We start from the raw sequence: 8,671 nt of genomic DNA, 5'->3' as shown, positions 1-8,671 counted from the left end.
GTTTCTCAAGGCAAGAATACTGAAGTAGTTTGCCATTCCCTTCTCCAGTGGACCATGGGAGTGGTAGGGTGGGATAAAGAAATTCAAATATAAAACTCAAGAGAAGATAGCTTCAGTGTATTAGCATTGCCTGTATTGGCATGTTCAATACAACATATAAATTATGTGTGAATTCTAGAGTGACCGTCTTCCTGCCACTTGCCACACTTCCTGTATTTGAATACAATGCTTAAGAAAACTCCCAGGGGAAAATTCCTGCTTAAACTCATCTTGTATTCACTTCCCTTAAACTCAACACTTGGCACCATCCACTTCAGTGAATGACACTTTCTAGGAGCTCAGCAGGTATTTCTGTTCACTCATCCTAGGAAATTCATCTGCCAGTTGCAGTAGCCTTACCAACATGACATTTTATTAGATAATTTGTCATTGACACGGAAAACATCAGTCTAACAGACAAAAATCTCCCCAGGGCTTCAAATTCCTATTACCTTTTTGGTAACCTAATGGGCTAACTCACTACTTCTCACTCCTCTTTGTAGAGAAGTTATCCAAAATCCCTAGTAGATAGTCAAAGCCTTCCATGACTGTTCCCTTCCTACATTTCCAGCCTTTCCTTCTATCTCTCTCCCTAATGTCAAAGGTGTAGCTAAGCTGGGAAATTGAGCATTTCCTGAACATGTGCACTGCTTTCTCATCCTGTGCTTTTGTGTATGCAGAGTTCCCCCCCATGATGAATGCCAGCTTCTCACATTCCACCTGTTGAAATCCAACCTATCCCTCAAAATCCAATTCAAATTCGAGTTTATCTATTAATACAAAGTCTTACCTGGCTCTACATCCCCAAATCTTCCCTACTGTAATGAATTTCTCTTTCCCCTTGGCAATATCAATATATAGAATTATCAGATTTTGCCTAATTTAATTACCAGAAAGTATTTCTCTCATTCAAAAATTACAATTTAAGGGACTTTAACTTTTTCTCTATATTTATCATGGTTCCTAGAAAGTCATCTTGTCTAGAATACTTAGCAAATTTATGTGATAAACTTCTGGTTGGTAGGACCCAACCTCCAGATTTCATGAATATTTAATGAGAAGGGATGAAAAAATAATTAGTATAAACTAATTGCTTTTCTTTTAGACCAACTGACTCAAGCTTTGAAAAATGGTGGTGATGCCATACTTTTTTATTATTGTCCTATTCGGGATCACAGGATAACGCCACACCCTGGTGGGTAGACTTGAAGAATCCTTCAACAAGATAATATCTAGACTGCTTAATATTGGGAAAAGAGAATAATTCTGGGTCAGAGAATGAGGAATCAGAAGGAAGTCTGGCTGAAGGGGAAAATTCCTTTCTCTTTTAGAGCCAGAAATGAGTAGGGCTTGGACTAGGAGACACGGAAACGCCTATAGCAATCTCAGAGGTGGGCGGCGAACCCCCCATAACCACAGATATGTTAGCTGCGTGTGTCAGCAGACAGCCTATCTGAGCCTGAACCCTCCAGACATTCTGGATCTGTGCAATGTGGTTATTTCCTTTCCATTATCTCAGATTTTGATACATTCTCACTACCTGCAGCAATCTGCTGTACCATGTAAAATTCAGGGGAAACCAGTCTCACCCTTGAAATGAGAAGAACAGAGGGACGGCTCCAGTCAGAGGGATTGTCCCAATGGTAACTCAGCCTAGAGGTGACCCCATAGGGGATATGGAAGCTATAGGAGGTAACAAAGAGCACACTGACAATTTGATACTAAAGAGAATGTGATAGCAAATACTTTGCAGTTAATCACTTCCTAACTGACAAGTGTTCTGAGCTTTTTATATTGGCTGCTCTCAAATGGTTAATAACTGTAATTTATTCAAGCTATTGCAAACACAAGTCAGAAGTTAACACGTGTCACAGAGGTGCCATTAAACAACAGAACTAGCCAAGATGATTTTAGCACTTTTCTTTTGGGAATATGCTGCTTGAAAGAAATATGTCTCAGAAGTCAATACCAAATTGGGTTAAAGATAATTAATTGCAGAAATGTGTATAAAAGAACAACTCAAATTAATTTTTGAAATCTGTATGCAAAAGACTGATTTTTTTGGAAATGAAATTCGATTGTTTCACTGTTTAGGCACTATTAGCATTGCCCTCAGCCTTGGGCCATCTCTAAAACATATCTGGTGGGTCAGTGGTAAAGAACCTGCCTGTCAAGACAGGAAACAGGGTTTGATACCTGATTTGGGAAGATCCCACCTGCCCCAGAGCAACTACTGAGCCTGTGTTCTAGAGCCTGGGAACTACTGAAGCCCACACACCCTAGAGCCTGTGTTCTGCAACAAGACAAACCATCACAAAAAGAAACCTGTGTACCACAACTAGAGAGGAACCCCTTTCACTGCAGCCAGAGAAAAGTCAGCACAACAATGGAGACCCAGCACAGACAAATATAAATAAATAAATATATAAATGAGTCTTGAAAAGCTAATATTTACTGTAGGCTCTGATCACACATCAACAGACTCCTTGTAGTATTAAAATAGAACCTTTTATTATTATGAGTAGCTCATAGCTTAGCAGAGAAACAATTTGGTGACTGTACCGACTGAAATATGCGAAGAATAGTATAGGAATTCTAAAGGGAGGCTAGTCATTGGACACTTCCTAATGACAAATCTACAAAACTTCTTGCTTGCATGCATGGTAAATTGCTTCAGTTGTGTCAGACTTTGCAACCCCATGGACTATAGACTGTCTGGCTCTTCTGTCCATGGTATTCCCCAGACAAGAATACTGGAGTGGGATGCTATGCCCTCTTCCACAGGATCCTCCCTACCCAGGGATCAAACCTGCATCTCTTACATCTCCTACATTGGTAGGTGGGTTCTTGACCACTAGTTCCACCTGGGAAGCCTCTTGCTTGCATATGTTTCATCAAATTAATTTGTTTTTAAGTTTTCTGGATAGACTTTTACTTGCTTGCCGTTACTTTGCCATCACCTCAACCAGTAGTATACTTAATTTTGTGGCTAGGTTTTTTTCTGTATAATTAATCAGAGTTTTGGGTGCCAAACAGAGATGCTGAGAGTTGGGGGTTTCTCAAATGGTGGAAAAAGAACCCTGGCAAATCTTCCCTTAAAAAGCATTGACATAACTGGCAAAATTCTCAAAAGCAGCAATTTCAAAACTTTAGAAATTAACCAAAGGCATAAAACAAATTGAAAATCATTTTTTCAGGAAAAGCAACTGACTTTCACTAAGAAGAGTGGGGTCTGTAGCATTTATTCTCACTCCACCCAGCTCCCAGGTCCACGGTTCAATAACCATGAAGACCGAAAACCTCACTGCCATGGAGGGGGCTGATCATATCTGAAGCTTCCCATAAAAATCTTATACCCTAGGGTATGGTCAAAAACAAAAGCGATAACAATATTGTAAAGTAATTAGCCTCCAATTAAAATAAATTAATTAATTTTTTAAAAAAGCAATTAGTGGCAGACAGTTGGGAAAGCCAGTATTGCATTTGCCTAAGCCTGCTGGTTGAAATAAGCAGAGACCAGTCAAAAATGTTAAAGGAATATCTGGAGAAAAGAGACAGCCATGGGAGCTTTGAAAAGATCCAACATATTCCTGGAGATCTGGAAGACTATGTGCATGTAGAAGGATGTATATAAATTCAGGAAAGACCAAAGTGGGTCCCAGGGCTGCTAAATGAGCATGAGGACCTATGCATACAGAAAGTGAAAGCTCAGAGAGAATTATGAACCATTTGAATTTTGAAAGTATGCACCAACCCATACAGATCTCTTGTATGGGTTGGAATGGATGGAAGCCTTGCTAACTCAAGATGTTTAAGGTAAACTTATAACAATCATTGGATAACCATGCAGCTATGCTGAACCAGAAATGATTGCTAAGAATTGACTTGAACATAAAAACAATTAAAAACTTTAAAAACCTGGTCAGAAACTTCAGCAGCCAGTTGCTGAACTGCTGAACAGACTGTATTAGTCCAGGCAAGACACTTAACAAACCAACAACACCCCTTGGGAGGATCTAAATCCAGAATTACCATGATATATTATCTAGCATGTTCAGGTTTTTTGTTACCAGAAATGCAGAGAAACAGGAAAATGTAGCCAATACACTGGAAAACAAGCAATCAATAAAACTCTCTAAGAGAGCCCAGATATTGGACTTAGTAGACAGAGACTTCATATTTGCTATTATAGATATGTTTAAAGAATGAAAAGAGGCCACATTTAATCACTAAATGAAAGGCTTTCCTGTTGGCTTAGATGGTAAAGAGTCTGCCTGCAATGCAAGAGACCCGGTTTCGATCACTGGGTCAGGAAGATGCCCTGGAGAAGGAAATGACAACCCCTCCAGTATTCTTACCTGGAAAATCCCATGGCAAGGCTACACCCCATGGGGTCACAGAGTCGGACACGACTGAGCGACTACCACGTTACAATGATATGTCACCAAATAGAGAATATCAATAAAGAAACAAAAACTTTTTTTTCAGGAAAAAAAGCTGAATAAAAGTTCTGGAGTTGAAGAGTACAATAACCAAAATGAAAAATTCACTGGATTGGTTCAAAAATAAATCTGAACAGGCAGAAGGAAGAGCCTGCAAACTTAAAGACAGATTAAGAGAGATTATCCAATCTGAAGAACAGAAGGAAGAAGAAGGGAAAGAGAGAGACACAGATAGACACAGAGAAAGAAATACTTGAAGAAATAATAGCTGAACACTTTCCAAATTTGATTTTTAAAACATTCATCTACATAGCCAAAAATCACAATAAATCTTAAGTAGGATAACAGGCAGAGCTAGTGGTACAGAGCCTGCCTGCCAGTGCAGGAGATGTAAAAGATACAGGTTCGATCCCTGGGTTGAGAAGATCCTCAGGAGGTGGGCACGGTAGTATACTTGCCTGGAGAATCCCATGGACAGAAGAGTCTAGCGGTCTATAGCCCATAGGATTGCAAAGACTTGGACATGACTAAAGCGACTGAGCATGAGAACACACTGCTGTCTATGCGTGGTGTCTCTCACCCCACGGGACATACCTGCTTCACTTTCCCCAGCAGATTTCTCTGGTCTCAATCACATACTTTCTGACTCTACTTTATTGACCTTACTGAGCAGCTAGACTGCTAATCTAAGTTATTCTTGGCCAGCCTGGTCACTTCGATGATCTTAGTTTGGTTTGGCAGAAATTATTTTAATTCAGAAGCAACCAAAGACTTGAAGAAGAAAAGCTAAGATACTCATAGACTCTCTATGAGAACTTGTCTCTTCTGTTCCTCTCTGTTTAACTGGTGTATAAAGTTTGAATAAATATGTGTTGGATAATGAATAAAACTCAGATGGTCATAGTGGTTCACAGTTCAGAGTTTCTAAAGAGATAAGTCACAAGCTTCCAGTGATTAGGAAAATTTTGAGAGGCAGCAAAAATAGTAATCTATGTAATTACCCTTTTTTTTTTTTTGCTTCAACTAAGCCAATTTATTTTTTTACTTTAATTAAAGTAATAATTTTATATAAAAAAGTAGTCTGAAACCATTGTTGTCTCCATTACACTTTCATACACATTATCTGTTACTTTGCTCATTGTTCTCCCATCAGTCATCAGTTAATGTCACTTAGATTCCTGGAGTTGCCAGGAAAAAGAAAGAAAAGCAAGCAGGCTGGGAGCTGGCACATTTGGAGGAAGAAAATCCCAGAGTTCTATTTCTTTTCTTTTGAGAATCTGCAGGTTTCCATTCTCGGCTCTTTCACTGTATCAGGACCATTGACTTGTTCAGGAGTCCTAACCACCAGCTTGAGAAACATTTTTTTAGGTCACTACCTAGAATCAATTAACAAAAGAAAGCAAATAGATCAACTAGGAAACAGGCTAAAAAAAAGGAAATAATATACACCATCTAAAGCACTAAAGCAAGGTAAAATATGACCATTCAATTTGGATTTGTATTAAATAATTATTGGTAGTTAAACTGCAATTTTTAATTTTTTTTCTTGTGAAAGGATAATCCTTTATTGTCTCTTTTAATGTGCAATTGTTTTATTAAGTATTTTTCCAAATTATTTAATAAGGTTAATTTTATGTAAGTTAAGTATACCAACGGAGAAGGCAATGGCACCCCACTCCAGTACTCTTGCTTGGAAAATCCCATCGACGGAGGAGCCTGTTAGGCTGCAATCCATGGGGTCGCTAAGAGTTGGACACGACTGAGCGACTTCACTTTCACTTTTCACTTTCATGCATTGGAGAAGGAAATGGCAGCCCACTCCAGTGTTCTTGCCTGGAGAATCCCAGGGACGGGGGAGCCTGGTGGGCTGCCGTCTATGGGGTCGCACAGAGTTGGACACGACTGAAGTGACTTAGCATAGCATAAGTATACCAAAGCTTCCCTGGTGGCTCAGAGGTTAAAGTGTCTGCCTGCGTCTGCCTCCAATGCGGGAGACCTGGGTTCGATCCCTGGGTCAGGAAGATCCCCTGGAGAAGGAAATGGCAACCCACTCCAGTATTCTTGCCTGGAGAATCCCATGGACAGAGGAGCCTGGTGGGCTACAGTCCACAGGGTCGCAAAGAGTCGGACACGACTGAGCGACTTCACTTTCATTTTCACTTTAAGTATACCAAAGAACTTGGCATTTCCAGATGTAACATTCAAGATTTAAATTGTTCTAGTGATCCCAAAGAGTGATGTGTTAGATAGAGTGCCTGATGAACTATGGACTGAGGTTCATGACATTGTACAGGAGACAGGGATCAAGACCATCCCCATGGAAAAGAAATGCAAAAAAGCAAAATGGCTGTCTAGGGAGGCCTTACAAATAGCTGTGAAAAGAAGAAAAGTGAAAAACAAAGGAGAAAAGGAAAGATATAAGCATCTGAATGCAGAGTTCCAAAGAATAGCAAGGAGAGATAAGAAAGCCTTCCTCAGCGATCAATGCAAAGAAATAGAGGAAAACAACAGAATGGGAAAGACTAGAGATCTCTTCAAAAAAATGAGAGATACCAAGGGAACATTTCATGCAAAGATGGGCACAATAATGGACAGAAATGGTATGGACCTAACAGAAGCAGAAGAGATTAAGAAGAGGTGGCAAAAATACACAGAAGAACTGTACAAAAAAGATCTTCACGACCCAGATAATCACGATGGTGTGATCACTCATCTAGAGCCAGACATCCTGTAATGTGAATTCAAGTGGGCCTTAGAAAGCATCACTACGAACAAAGCTAGTGGAGGTGATGGAATTCCAGTTGAGCTACTTCAAATCCTGAAAGATGATGCCGTGAAAGTGCTGCACTCAATATGCCAGCAAATTTGGAAAACTCAGCAGTGGCCACAGGACTGGAAAAGGTCAGTTTTCATTCCAATCCCAATGAAAGGCAATGCCAGAGAATGTTCAAACTACCGCACAATTGCACTCATCTCACATGCTAGTAAAGTAATGCTCAAAATTCTCCAAGCCAGGCTTCAGCAATACCTGAACTGTGAACTTCCTGATGTTCAAGCTGGTTTTAGAAAAGGCAGAGGAACCAGAGATCAAATTGCCAACATCCACTGGATCATGGAAAAAGCAAGAGAGTTCCAGAAAAACATCTATTTCTGCTTTCTTGACTATGCCAAAGCCTTTGACTGTGTGGATCACAATAAACGGTGGAAAATTCTTCAAGAGATGGGAATACCAGACCACCCGACCTGCCTCTTGAGAAACCTGTATGCAGGTCAGGAAGCAACAGTTAGAACTGGACATGGAACAACAGACTGGTTCCAAATAGGAAAAAGAGTACGTCAAGGCTGTATATTGTCACCCTGCTTATTTAACTTCTATGCAGAGTACATCATGAGAAACGCTGGACTGGAAGAAACACAAGCTGGAATCAAGATTGCCGCGAGAAATATCAATAACCTCAGACATGCAGATGACACCACCCTTATGGCAGAAAGTGAAGAGGAACCTAAGAACGTCTTGATGAAAGTGAAAGAGGAGAGTGAAAAAGTTGGCTTAAAGCTCAACATTCAGAAAACGAAGATCATGGCATCTGGTCCCATCACTTCATGGCAAATAGATGGGGAAACAGTGGACACAGTGGCAGACTTTATTTTTCTGGGCTCCAAAATCACTGCAGATGGTGACTGCAGCCATGAAATTAAAAGACGCTTACTCCTTGGAAGGAAAGTTATGACCAACCTAGATAGCATATTCAAAAGCAGAGACATTACTTTGCCAACAAAGGTCCATCTAGTCAAGGCTATAGTTTTTCCTGTGGTCCTGTATGGATGTGAGAGTTGGACTGTGAAGAAGGCTGAGCGCCGAAGAATTGATGCTTTTGAACTGTGGTGTTGGAGAAGACTCTTGAGAGTCCCTTGGACTGCAAGGAGATCCAACCAGTCCATTCTGAAGGAGATCAGCCCTGGGATTTCTTTGGAAGGAATGATGCTAAAGCGGAAACTCCAGTACTTTGGCCACCTCATGTGAAGAGTGACTCATTGGAAAAGACTCTGATGCTGGGAGGGATTGGGGGCAGGAGGAGAAGGGGACGACAGAGGATGAGATGGCTGGATGGCATCACTGACTCGATGGACGTGAGTCTGGGTGAACTCCGGGAGTTGGTGATGGACAGGGAGGCCTGGCGTGCTGTGAT

This window comes from Bubalus kerabau, chromosome 5 (genome assembly GCF_029407905.1).
Source record: "Bubalus kerabau isolate K-KA32 ecotype Philippines breed swamp buffalo chromosome 5, PCC_UOA_SB_1v2, whole genome shotgun sequence".
Taxonomy (NCBI): Eukaryota; Metazoa; Chordata; class Mammalia; order Artiodactyla; family Bovidae; genus Bubalus; species Bubalus kerabau.
Note: the sequence above shows the minus strand (reverse complement) of the source record.